Source organism: Somniosus microcephalus, chromosome 8 (assembly GCF_052327205.1).
Source record: "Somniosus microcephalus isolate GS21.2 chromosome 8, FLI_Smic_1.0, whole genome shotgun sequence".
NCBI lineage: Eukaryota > Metazoa > Chordata > Chondrichthyes > Squaliformes > Somniosidae > Somniosus > Somniosus microcephalus.
The window spans coordinates 201,257,970-201,271,361 of NC_140994.1; positions in this window are offsets into that span (position 1 = coordinate 201,257,970).

Consider the following 13,392-nt stretch of genomic DNA (forward strand, 5'->3'; position numbering starts at 1 on the left):
ATTGACAAGCTCGCACAGTCGCGTTGGCGAGAGGCCTGGGCTATTTTTACCCCCTAACCTCATCGTCATATCCCAAAACAGACTTCCCCCGAACCAGGCAAGAATGACGAGGAGGCCCGTGGGCAGGAGAAGGCCGCCGCTGGGGACCCGAGGGAATGGTCCCTACCACTATAGTAAGTCATCGGGGGGAGTTGGGAGATATACGGGCGGAAGCCCAAGATTTCCTTGTGGGGCCCAGAGGAGCACTCCTGCTCCTTCTGACCCACAAGGAAACCAGTAAAACTTCTAAAATACTTACTTTGCTGGGCCTTTTCTGACCCTGGATCCATCTGACGTCAGCTTTCCTCAGCACTATCAGTACTGGGCGCGACTTGCATGGTCCAGGGTTAAATTTGCATTGGGGTCTGAAAGGCGCCATTTGACCCCAACTATTGAATATGAATCCCACGCCTGCGGCAAGGGCCTCCCGATACCTGGGATTTTTAATAGTGGTAACATAAGAGTGGTGCCAATGGGGAGGTAAGTACCCTGCTCCTATTTTAACCCCCAAATGCCCCGTTCTTAGCGGGCTTTTTACAATCATCTGTGCAACATTTGTGCAATCTTTTGCACTTTAATCTTTTTGCATTTTTTTGGATGATTTTGTTTTACTATATATATCCGCTTCTTTGGTTAATAGCAAATACTTTTGTCTATATCCTATTTGCTTCCTAACTGTGAGTCCAACAAAATACATTAGAAATTTGTCTATTTAAAAAGGACACTGTTAATTGCATTTTGTTTCTGTAATCAAAGGATTCATTCATTCCACTTGCAGGTTAAACAAGTCAATCAAAGATTTTTAGTCCAGCAAGTCTTACAATAATTGGTTCAGAATGCAGTCAAGGTCAACTGGAGTGTGTTGAGATTAACTTATCTCTAGTCTTTCAAATAATCAGGATTGAGTGAAAACCAATGTGGTGGGTATATTGTGTTGACTCGGAGTCTAAGACGGAATATAACACACTAGTTATACCGGACTCGATCAGACAGACGGCTGGCGTGCACGAGCAACTCTTCTTATTAGTTCTCCTTCTTGTCTCATGTGTCTCTCTCTCTTCTTCTTGAACTACCCAAGAGTGGTAGACTAGGGTTCGCATGGGTCCACTCTCAGAAGAGTGTTAGACCACCGTTTCCACTCTTGTGAGCCCTTCGCTCCACGCTCTGAGCTAAAGGCTCTCTAGGTCTTCCTTTTATTCTCTTTTTAGGGGTGGGCCTAGGGTAGAATATGGACAGGACCATTTAACCTATAGAGGTTCCCCTTAAAACAAGGGGCCCAATGGCATGTTGAGTTCTTTGTCTAAACTTACAGATGAAGATCCTCCCTCAAGGGATCCTATGTTTCCCCTCACATGTCTTTCTTGTTTATACATTTTGAAGGCCAATCCATCTGGATCCTCTTATTGCATCCAGCCCTGTCCTCCCTGGTGCAGCCAGTGCGTGTACCAGGCACAACCGTGGGCCATTAAATCAGAGGCCCCAAGCTAGAGCTGTCTTACTCAACCAGCTGCTATCCAAACTATCCCCCCTTAATCGAACAGACTATTCCATCCTGAGATGATGCTTTGGGCTGGATTTTGCCAGGCCCGAGGAGACGGGTTTGGAGGTGTGTGAGGTGTTAAAATTGCAAAAAATGGTGGGCGGCCCTGATCCTGCCTCTGATCAATTTTCCCAAAAGCGGCCTTTCAGACCCCATTTCGATCCCGCCTCCAAGGGGCGGGATAGGCCCTTAAGGCCCTTAACAAGCACTTAATTGCCTCTATAATGCCATTTTGAGAGGCCTTTCTAACTTTAACACATTTCCACCATGCTGCACGTCTCCCCTGGAACACGCCAGTTAATCATGGCGGCCTCACAAGTGGATTGCTTACTAACAGCTGCAGCTCCACCATTAAAAAGGAATTTTCAACAATGATCATTTGCAGGTGGCAGAAATTTATTTTCTCAGGTCTGGGAGAACTTTTAGCAGGTCGACTCATTGTGGAAATTTTGAGGCTGACACCCATCTCCAGTGTGACCTCCTGGGAAACCCCTCTCGCCACCTTCACTGAGCGGTTCCTCAACTGAGGTATATACCAAAAGCATGGCAACCATTTATTTCCTTTCCCCCTGGATATCAGATTCGGACGAAGACCAGCCGCGGCAGCAGCAGCACCCAGAACAACAGCAGCACCAACAGCAGGAGCAACAACAGGAGCGCCAAGCTGCTGCTCACCCACCTGAAGCTGCACAGGCCGTTGCCGCAGGAGATACCCCCAAAACGGGGTTTACAGACAGAGGATGAGCTACCTCAACATGACTGAGCAGCAGTGCCAAAGGAGACTCAGACTTTCACAAGAGGTAGTGGGTGACATCTGTGCAATGCTGCAGCAAGACCTGGAGCCCAGAGGAGCGGGTGGACACCCCTTACCAGTGGCCGTCAAAGTCACCACCGCACTCAACTTTTTTGCTTCAGGCTCATTCCAGGGATCAACTGTATACATCAGCGGCGTCTCCCAGGCGGCCGCACACACTTGCATCATGCAGGTAACCAATGCCTTCTTTGCCATCCTGCACAATTACACCAACTTCTCCAAGGATCAAGCAAGTGTAACCACGCGTGCGGTTGGATTTGCTAATCTGGCAGGCTTTCCAAGGGTGCAGGGCATCGTTGACTGCACACATGTAGCCCTTAAGGCACCCCATCACAATCCAAGTATTTTTGTCAACCGCAAGGACTTCTACTCCCTCAATGTGCAGCTGGTGTGTGACCACAAGAAGGAAATTTTGCATGTTCGCGCCAAATACCCTGGCAGTTGCCATGACTCCTTCATTCTGCGCCAGTCTAGTGTGCCTCTGCTCTTCAGTCCACCAGACCAACTTTTTGGATGGCTACTTGGAGACAAGGGCTAATCTCTGAAGATGTGGCTAATGACGCCGTTGAGGAGCCCATCCAACGAAGCTGAGGAGCGCTACAACTCCAGCCACATTTCCACCAGATCCATAATCGAGCAAATCATCAGCTTGCTGAAAATGCGATTCAGATGCCTTGATAGATCAGGTGGAGCCCTGCAGTACTCAGCAGCCAGGGTTTCCAGAATCATCGTGGTCTGCTGTGCACTTCACAACATGGCACAGCATCGTGGCTTGCAGATTCCTGAGGACCAAGTGGCTCATCGCATAATCTCCTCAGGTGAGGATGAGGATAATGATGATGATGAGGAGGAGGAGGGCGACAACGAACAGCTTGCGGAGGCGCATCAACTAGCGGCAGCAGCACGCGAGCACATTGCTGCCCGGGATGCAAGGGACGCACTCATCTTGGCCACATTTGCTTAGCCTGCCCAATCAAACACTTTTGCCTTGCACCTTCTTACCAAAGCATAGACAATGGCCAAGAACCTGTGGATTCCTATCACTCTGACCACCATACTGAGAATTGCAAGTCACCTTAAGCCCTCAATGTGGAAGTCCCATTTGCAAAATGACACAGCCCACAACTTCAACAGTTTGCCATCAAGTTTTTTTATCACATAAAGTCACAGATGGCCTTTCAAAAATAAACACAACAGCACACCTAAGTGACTACCCTTGTGACTACTTGTGCTTTATCTTCCTCTTACTCATGCTCCTACGCTGTGCTTCCCCTGTGACTTCAGCAGATGTGAAGGCCCCTTGCTCACTTTCTTGCTGCTCCTGCCTCAACACATTTGGCGGGCATCCTCTGGGGTTGCGAGCCATAGAGTCATAGAGTTATACAGCACAGAAAGAGACCCTTCGGCCCATCGTGTCCACGCTGACCATCAAGCCCTATCTATTCTAATCCCATTTTCCAGCACTTGGTCCAAAGCCTTGTATGCTATGGCGTTTCAAGTGCTCATCTAAATGCTTCTTGAATGTTGTGAGGGTTCCTGCCTCTACCACCCTTTCAGGCAGTGAGTTCCAGATTCCAACCACCCTCTGGGTGAAAAAGTTTTTCCTCAAATCCCCTCTAAACCTCCTGCCCCATACCTTGAAACTATGCCCCCTGGTTATTGACCCCTCTACTAAGGGGAAAAGTTCCTTTCTATCTACTGTAGTGTATGTACCTTTAAGAGAGAACTACTTTTACAGCTCCTGCATACTGTAGTACCGGCAGTGACCACACCTGTATATAAGACTTGAGTAGGCATCTGTACTGTTAGTCTTTAGACTACCCTCCTCCAGTAAACACCTGTTGATTGTTAATCTGCAGCCTCCGTCTAGTTATTGAAGAACACCATACCTTAAGATTTACGGATTCAACAGTGGCGACGAGGTCAATTCGAATCTACCTGCAACTCTGCATTTCCTTCCAAGAATTCGCTCCGGGAGGACGGTGGAAGAAAGTCGAGGCCAGAAGCACGGGCGTCGACCACGAGCAACCGCCCAGTCATCCGGCAGAGAGTGAACATCGCAGGGGAGGCTGTTGAGAGCTGGGCTTGGTTCTCCAGCCACGATGATCCAGCAACAGACTGGCAACAGGTACAGCGCATACCCTTCCCGGACAGCGGCGGCTGGAGCCAACCGATGGCACAGAAAAGGCCGAGCAGCGTCAACGGTGTAAGAGAGAGGGTAGAGCGCACAGGGCGCAGCCGGGGATTGAAGTCCAAGCGGCGTCGACGGAAAACAAAAAGAGAGAGAGGGTAAAGCACAGCCGGGGTTCAGGACCGAGCGGCGGCAACGAGAGAGGCGCACAGGAGAACGCGCAGAGCGCAGCCAGGGCTCAAGGGCTGAGCAGCATCCGCGGGGAAAGAAAGGGAGCACAGGAGACGCCATTTGAGCCACGGAGAAGAAGGGAGAGCGCGGAAGATGCCATTTTTGAAGTCGCAGCGGAGAAGAAGGGCGAGCGCGGGAAGAAAGGAAAGCGCGGGAGACGCCATTTTGAGCCAGCGGAGAAGAAGGGAGAGCGCGGGAGACGCCATTTTAGAAAGTCTAACCACACCCAGGGATGCCGAAGAGTGGCAGTGTCACTGCGTTCGACAATGAAGTCGAAGATTGGGCGACATATGTGGAACGCATTGAGGTGTACTGCAAGGCAAATGAAGTGCCAGATGCCAGGAAAGCACTGGTTTTGTTGAATTCCATGGGTGCAAAAATGTATGGCTTACTGCGAAACCTAATAACCCCAGAAAAGCCAGTGGATAAGGATTTCGAAAGCATAGTGGAAATCCTACAGGACCACTTAAACCCCACACCGCTGCTGATAGCAGAAAGATTTAAGTTCCACAAAAGGAACCAGCAGAAAGATGGAAGTAATGATGAGTATTTAACGGAACTGCGCAAGCTATCGAAACACTGCCAGTTTGGAATGGGACTAGCAGATACGTTAAGGGACAAGTTTGTGTGTGGGCTTCAAAGTGAAGGAACCCAGAAACGGCTTCTATCAGAAAAGGATCTTACGCTGGACAAGGCTTTCAGCATGGCAGTATCACACGAAGCAGCCGCACGGGGTGCTGCAGAGATACAACGGAGACCGCAAGAATATGGCACCAATGAAATGTCATATGGAGCAGGGAAGTGTTATCGCTGCGGCAGAACAACACACGACCAGAAGGATTGTTGGTTCAAAGACCAAGTGTGCAGACAGTGTGGAAAAGCAGGACACATAGCAAGAGTCTGCAGGTCAGGGAAGAAAACCAGCAGCAAGAAATCTCCACAGGAGAAGTACAAAAAGGTACATAAGGTGATGGATAGTAGTTCAGACGAACAGAAAAGTGATACAGACTCCGGAAGCACGGAGCTGGGTTGTCTGAAACTACATAATGTAATCAAAATGGAGGATCACCAGACTATCTGGGTCACGCTCAAGATAGACGGAGTCCAAGTGAAAATGGAATTGGACACTGGATCAGCCCCAACAGTCATAAACCGAAGGGACTACAAGCGGCTATTCTCACATATACCCTTGAAAGCTACAGAGATTGACTTGAAGATGTACACGGGGTAAAAAGTCTACCCCAAAGGAAAAATAAGGGTGAACGTGATATACAAAGGCCAGGAAATATCCAAAATGGACCTATATGTATTGCCAGATGGAGGACCACCACTACTAGGACGTGAATGGATCTGGAAGAGTGGGAGAGCAATAGTGGTAGGGGATTCTATAGTAAGGGGAACAGATAGGCGTTTCTGTGGCCGTAGACGTGAATCCAGGATGGTTTGTTGCCTCCCTGGTGCCAGGGTCAAGGATGTCACTGAGCAGCTGCAGGGCATTCTGGAGGGGGAGGGTGAACAGCCAGAGGTCGTGGTCCACATTGGCACCAACGACATAGGTAAAAAGAGGGATGAGGTCCTGCAGCAAGAATTTAGGGAGCTAGGTGGAAGATTAAAGAGCAGGACCTCAAAGGTTGTAATCTCTGGATTACTCCCGGTGCCACGTGCTAGTGAGTATAGGAATAGGAAGATAGAACAGATGAATGCGTGGCTAAAGGGATGGTGCAGGAGGGAGGGCTTTAGTTTCCTGGATCACTGGGTCTGCTTCTGGGAAAGGTGGGACTTGTACAAGTCGGACGGTTTACACCTGAACCAGAGGGGGACCAATATCCTTGCGGGGAGGTTTGCTAGCACTGCTGGGGGGGGTTTAAACTAACTTGGCAGGGGGATGGGATACAGAGTGGAACTATAGTAGGGGGTGATTTACAGCCAAATACGGAGGAACGAACAAGTCAGCTGGGATGGCAGAGCAAATATGTGAAGGCAAAAGGGAATATGGCAAGGCTGGAAGGCATTTATTTTAATGCAAGGAGTCTTGCAAATAAGGTCTATGAACTGAAGTTGTTGTTGAACACATGGGAGTACGATATTGTTGCTATCACGGAGACATGGTTGAGGGAGGGTCAGGACTGGCAGCTCAATATTCCGGGGTATAGAATCTTCAGGCGAGACAGAGGGGGGTGTAAAAGGGGAGGGGGTGTTGCAATATTAATTAAGGAATCAATTACTGCTGTAAGGAGGGATGATATATTAGCGGGTTCCTCTAATGAGGCCATATGGGTAGAACTTAAAAACAAAAAGGGGGCAAGCACTTTGCTGGGAGTGTACTATAGGCCCCCAAACAGTCAGGGGGAGATAGAGGAACAGATATGTAGGCAAATCTCAGAGAAGTGCGAAAATAATAGGGTAATAATAGTGGGGGATTTCAACTTCCCCAATATTAATTGGGATAGTCAGAGTGTGAAAGGCTTAGAGGGTGCAGAATTCTTAAAGTGCATCCAGGAGAGCTTTTTGAGCCAACATGTAGAAAGTCCTACAAGAGAGGGGGCGGTACTGGACCTAATTCTAGGGAATGTAGCCGGGCAAGTGGTGGAAGTGTCAGTAGGAGAGCATTTTGGCGACAGTGACCATAATTCGGTGAGATTTAAGGTGGTCATGGAAAAAGACAAAGACGGCCCGGAAATAAGGGTTCTAAATTGGGGGAAGGCCGATTTTAATATGATAAGGCAGGATCTGGCCAAAGTGGACTGGGAGCAGCTACTTATAGGAAAATCCACATCAAAGCAGTGGGAGACTTTCAGAAGGGAAATAGAGAGAGTACAATGCCAACATGTTCCTGTAAAGGTCAAGGGTGGGACCAACAAGCAAAGGGAACCTTGGATGACAAGGGATATACAAAAATGCATTAGGAAAAAAAGGGGGGCTTTTGGCAGTTACAAAAGACTAAAGACGGAGGAAGCCCTAGAGGAGTATAAAAAGTGCAGGGGCATAATTAAAAAAGAAATTAGGAGGGCGAGGAGGGGCCATGAAATAACACTGGCGAGCAAAATAAAGGAAAATCCTAAGATGTTTTATAAGTATATTAAGGGCAAGAGGATAACCAGGGAAAGGGTAGGGCCCATTAGGGACCAAAGTGGCAATCTGTGTGTAGAGCCAGATGATGTAGGTGGGGTTTTGAATGAATTTTTTGCATCTGTGTTCACTATGGAGAAAGACGATGTAGACATAGAAATCGGGCAAGGGGACTGTGACATACTTGAACATATTAGCATCGAGAGGGAGGAGGTACTAGCGGCTTTAGCAGGCCAAAAAGTGGATAAATCCCCAGGCCCGGACGGGGCTGTTGTGTGAGGCAAAGGAGGAGATTGCAGGGGCTCTGACACAAATTTTCAGAACCTCTCTGGCCACAGGGGATGTACCAGAGGACTGGAGAACAGCTAACGAAGTACCATTATTCAAGAAGGGTAGCAGGGATAAACCAGGGAATTACAGGCCAGTGAGCCTAACATCTGTGGTAGGGAAATTATTGGAAAAAATTCTGAGGGACAAAATTAGTCTCCACTTGGAGAGGCAAGGATTAATCGGGGATAGTCAGCATGGCTTTGTCAAGGGTAAATCATGTCTGACCAATCTGATTGAATTTTTCGAGGGGGTGACTAGGCGTGTGGATGAGGGAAATGCTGTGGATGTGGTTTACATGGATTTCAGTAAAGCTTTTGACAAAGTCCCGCACAGGAGACTGGTGAAGAAGGTAAGAGCCCATGGGATCCAGCGTGCCTTGGCGCGTTGGATCCTAAACTGGCTGAGTGGCAGGAGGCAGAGGGTGATGGTCGAAGGTTGCTTTTGTGACTGGAAGCCTGTGTCCAGTGGGGTACCTCAGGGATCGGTGCTGGGACCCTTGCTGTTTGTGATCTACATAAATGATTTGGATGAGAATGTAAAAGGTATGATCAGTAAGTTCGCAGATGACACAAAAATTGGTGGGGTGGTAAATTGCGAGGAGGAAAGCCTCAGGCTACAGGACGATATAAACGGGTTGGTCAGATGGGCGGAAAAGTGGCAAATGGAATTTAACCCTGAAAAGTGCGAGGTGATGCATTTTGGACGGACAAATAAGGCAAGGGAATACACAATGAGTGGTAGGACCCTAGGAAGTACAGAGGGTCAGAGGGACCTTGGTGTACATGTACATAGATCCCTGAAGGCAGCGGAACAGGTAGATAAGGTGGTTAAAAAGGCATATGGGATACTTGCCTTCATTAGCCGAGGCATAGAATATAAGAGCAGGGAGGTTATGATGGAGCTGTACAAAACGCTGGTGAGGCCACAGCTGCAGTACTGTGTGCAGTTCTGGTCGCCTCACTATAGGAAGGATGTGATTGCTTTGGAGAGGGTGCAGAGAAGATTCACCAGGATGTTACCTGGGATGGAGCGCCTCAGCTATGAAGAAAGACTAAACAGGCTGGGGTTGTTTTCCTTGGAGCAAAGAAGGCTGAGGGGGGACCTGATTGAGGTGTACAAAATGATGAGGGGCATAGATAGGGTAGATAAAGAGGAACTTTTCCCCTTAGCAGGGGGGTCAATAACAAGGGGGCATAGATTCAAGGTAAGGGGCAGGAGGTTGAGAGGGGATTTGAGGAGGAACTTTTTCACCCAGAGGGTGTTTGGAATCTGGAACTCACTGCCTGAAAGGGTGGTAGAGGCAGGTACCCTCATAACATTCAAGAAGCATTTGGATGAGCACTTGAAATGCCATTGCATACAAGGCTATGGACCAAATGCTGGAAAATGGGATTAGACTGGACAGGGATTGATGGTCGGCACAGACACGATGGGCCGAAGGGCCTCTTTCTGTGCGGTATAACTCTATGACTCCACGACTCTATAAGATACAATTAGATTGGCATTCCATCCAGGCACTGAAGGTTGAGGCCAAAAAGGATGACGACGTCACACCTGGACAACTGTCAAAATGCTAACTGACGCACAAGAAGTGTTCCAGGAGGGACTCGGAACACTAAAAGGCATAACAGCGATGATTAAAATAGAGGAAAATGCAAGCCCAAAGTTTTTTAAGGCCAGACCGGTGCCTTATGCGATCCGACCAGCCGTCGAAGCAGAGCTGGAAGGTTTGGAATGTTCAGGAGTACTGTCCAAAGTGGACTGGAGCGAGTGGGCTACACCCATCGTTCCTGTAATGAAGAGGTCGTTGAGTAATACGCCTGGGGAACCAAAGAAGGTCCGCATCTGTGGGGATTTTAAGGTGACAGTGAACCCACTCCTTCACACGGTACAATATCCGCTTCCACGATTGAAGATATTTTCACCTCGCTATCTGGAGGTAAACGCTTCACTAAGATTGATCTGGCCCAGGCGTACCTGCAAATGGAGGTAGAAGAAGCCTCGAAACAATACCTCACGATCAACACTCATAAAGGTCTCTACCAATACAACCGGCTGGTGTTCGGTGTAGCGTCGGCACCGGCTATTTGGCAAAGGGCAATGGATCAAGTCCTGCAAGGGATTTCAGGGACCCAGTGTTATTTGGACGACATCCTGGCCACGGGCGAAAATGACAGTGATCACCTCGCCAACCTGGAGAAGGTGCTCACTAGATTAAAGGAATATGGGCTACGAGCTAATCGCCACAAGTGCAAGTTTTTCCAGAAGCAGATCTCGTATTGTGGCCATGTTATTGATGAAGAGGGGTTACATAAGTCCCCTGAAAAGATTGAGGCAGTAGTCAAGGCTCCAGCACCGGAAAATGTGTCACAACTGAGATCATTCCTCGGGCTGTTGAACTACTACCATAAGTTCTTACCAAATTTGTCTACAGTATTACACGCACTGAACACCCTACTGCAAACGGGGGTACCATGGAAGTGGAATGACGAATGTAAATGAGCTTTCCAGAAGTGCAAAGAATTGATCACATCAAAAGAGGTATTGGCCCATTTCAACCCAGCACTACCAATTCGGTTGGCGTGTGATGCATCACCCTATGGTATTGGAGCGGTGCTGTCGCACAAATTCCCAGACGGGTTGGAGAGGCCAGTAGCCTTTGCATCTCGGTCACTAACCTCAGCCGAGCGCAACTACGCCCAGATTGACAGGGAGGCCCTCAGCCTAGTATGGGGAGTAAAAAAATTCAACCACTATCTGCATGGGCAGAAGTTCACCTTGCTGACTGACCACCAACCACTTGTCTCCATCTTTAATCCAAAGAAGGGCATTCCAGTGATTACTGCACAACGGCTACAAAGATGGTCCCTTTTTCTAGGGGCGAACCAATATGAAATAGAGTATAAGGGCCCGAAAGAGCATGGAAATGCTGATGGGCTATCATGCCTGCCATTGCCTACTGTGGAGGAAGCACCAGCAGCGGACCCTATCGAAATATTTTATTCGTCGATAATTGAACGCTTGCCAGTAACTAACGCGGATATAGAGAAGGAGACCCGAAATGATCCGACACTGTCTCGGGTATATGATTTGACGGTGAAGGGATGGCCAACACATGGCAACTCACTGTTGCCAGCATTCTCATCCAGAAGAGAACAGCTGTCAGTATGCCAGGGGACAGTGATGTGTGGATCCCGAGTGGTAATTCCACCCAAGTTAAGGGAGAGAGTGCTCAATGAGCTTCACGAAGGCCATCTGGGAGGGGTGAAAATGAAATGCCTTGCTAGGGCTTATGTGTGGTGGCCGGGGATTGATCAACAAATCGAGGACCTAACAAAGAGCTGCTCAGGATGCCAGAAGGTCCAAAATGCACCACCACATGCCCCTCTACACCCATGGGAGTGGCCCTCCTCTCCATGGCAACGGGTGCATATTGATTTTGCTGGTCTATTCATGGACTCAATGTTCTTAATAGCAGTGGATGCGCACTCGAAATGGCCTGAGGTGATCAAAATGTCCTCCACCACTACAGAGAAAACGATTGCAGTCCTACGGACTATATTTGCCAGGAACAGCTTGCCAGAGCAGATTTGCTCTGATAACGGACCACAGTTTGTGTCCGAAGAGTTTCGGAAATTTATGAGAAGGAATGGGGTAAGGCATTACACATCCGCCCCGTATCATCCAGCCACAAATGGATTGGCTGAGAGGTTCGTACAAACCTTTAAAAAGGCAACAAGGGCTAAGTGCGATGATGACATTCCACTACAGCATAAGGTGGACAATTTCCTGTTAGCCTACAGAACCAGGCCCCGGCCATGATGTTCTTTAACCGAAGGTTGAGATCTCGTCTGGATTTGCTCAGACCAAATGTGCGAAGAAATGTTAAGGATAAGCAATTCCAGCACATCAATGAGAAGCCGACAAGGAGCTTCAATGTAGGACAACCAGTCTTGGCCCGCGACTACCGAACAGAGAAATGGCAACCCGGAACGATATGCACACGGCAGGGGCCACTAATGTACACAGTGGATGTCGGGGAGAACATTGTGAGATGCCACGTCGACCAGATCCTAGCATCACAAGAACGAGTCAACCCCATGTCTCGCGTACCTGGGGATGAACCCGACATACCGGTAGCATCTACCCCAGAAACAGTAGCAGCGGAAACTGATGAACTAACCGACGAAAGGGGGCCAGAATCGCCTCCGCACCAAGAACAAGACACTCAGGAAAGGCGCTATCCAGAAAGGATCAGGAAGCCGCCCCAAAGACTGAATCTATAAATGGACTATTTCAGTTAAATGTGCATGTTAAATCGTTAACTGTTATTTGAATGTTATGGGTACTGTTAATCTAAAACGGGAGGAATTGTAGTGTATATACCTTTAAGAGAGAACTACTTTTACAGCTCCTGTATACTGTAGTACCGGCAGTGACCACACCTGTATATAAGCCTTGAGCAGGCATCTGTACTGTTAGACTTTAGACTACCCTCCTCCAGTAAACACCTGTTGATTGTTAATCTGCAGCCTCCGTCTAGTTATTGAAGAACACCATACCTTAAGATTTACGGATTCAACATCTACCCTATCTATGCCCCTCATAATTTTGTACACCTCAATCAGGTCCCCCCTCAGCCTTCTCTGCTCTAAGGAAAACAACCCCAGCCTGTCCAGTCTTTCTTCATAGCTGAAGCGCTCCAGCCCAGGTAACATCCTGGTGAATCTCCTCTGCAATCACATCCTTCCTATAGTGTGGCGACCAGAACTGCACACAGTATTCCAGCTGTGGCCTAACTAGCATTTTGTACAGCTCCATCATAAGCTCCCTGCTCTTATATACTATGCCTCAGCTAATGAAGGCAAGTATCCCATATGCTTTTTTAACCACCTTATCTACCTGTCCTGCTGCCTTCAGGGATCTATGTACATGCATACCAAGGTCCCTCTGATCCACTGTCCTTCCTAGGCGATGTGCCTCAATAATTCCGAGACTCGAAGGTAGCAGAACAAAACAAGGCTTTTATTAACTTAGAACGAAACACGTAAGCGAGAGAGACGTCGTCCTTCTGGAGACTGGGGCTAGACTGAAGCTAGCTTACAAACGGGGCCAGGTATGGGCGGAGCCCTACACACAGCACATTCCAGCACATTCCAGTATACAATACAGCACATTCCAGTACACAATACAATGAGGTCTGGGGGAAGGGAAATGACACTGAAACCGATCTCAGTC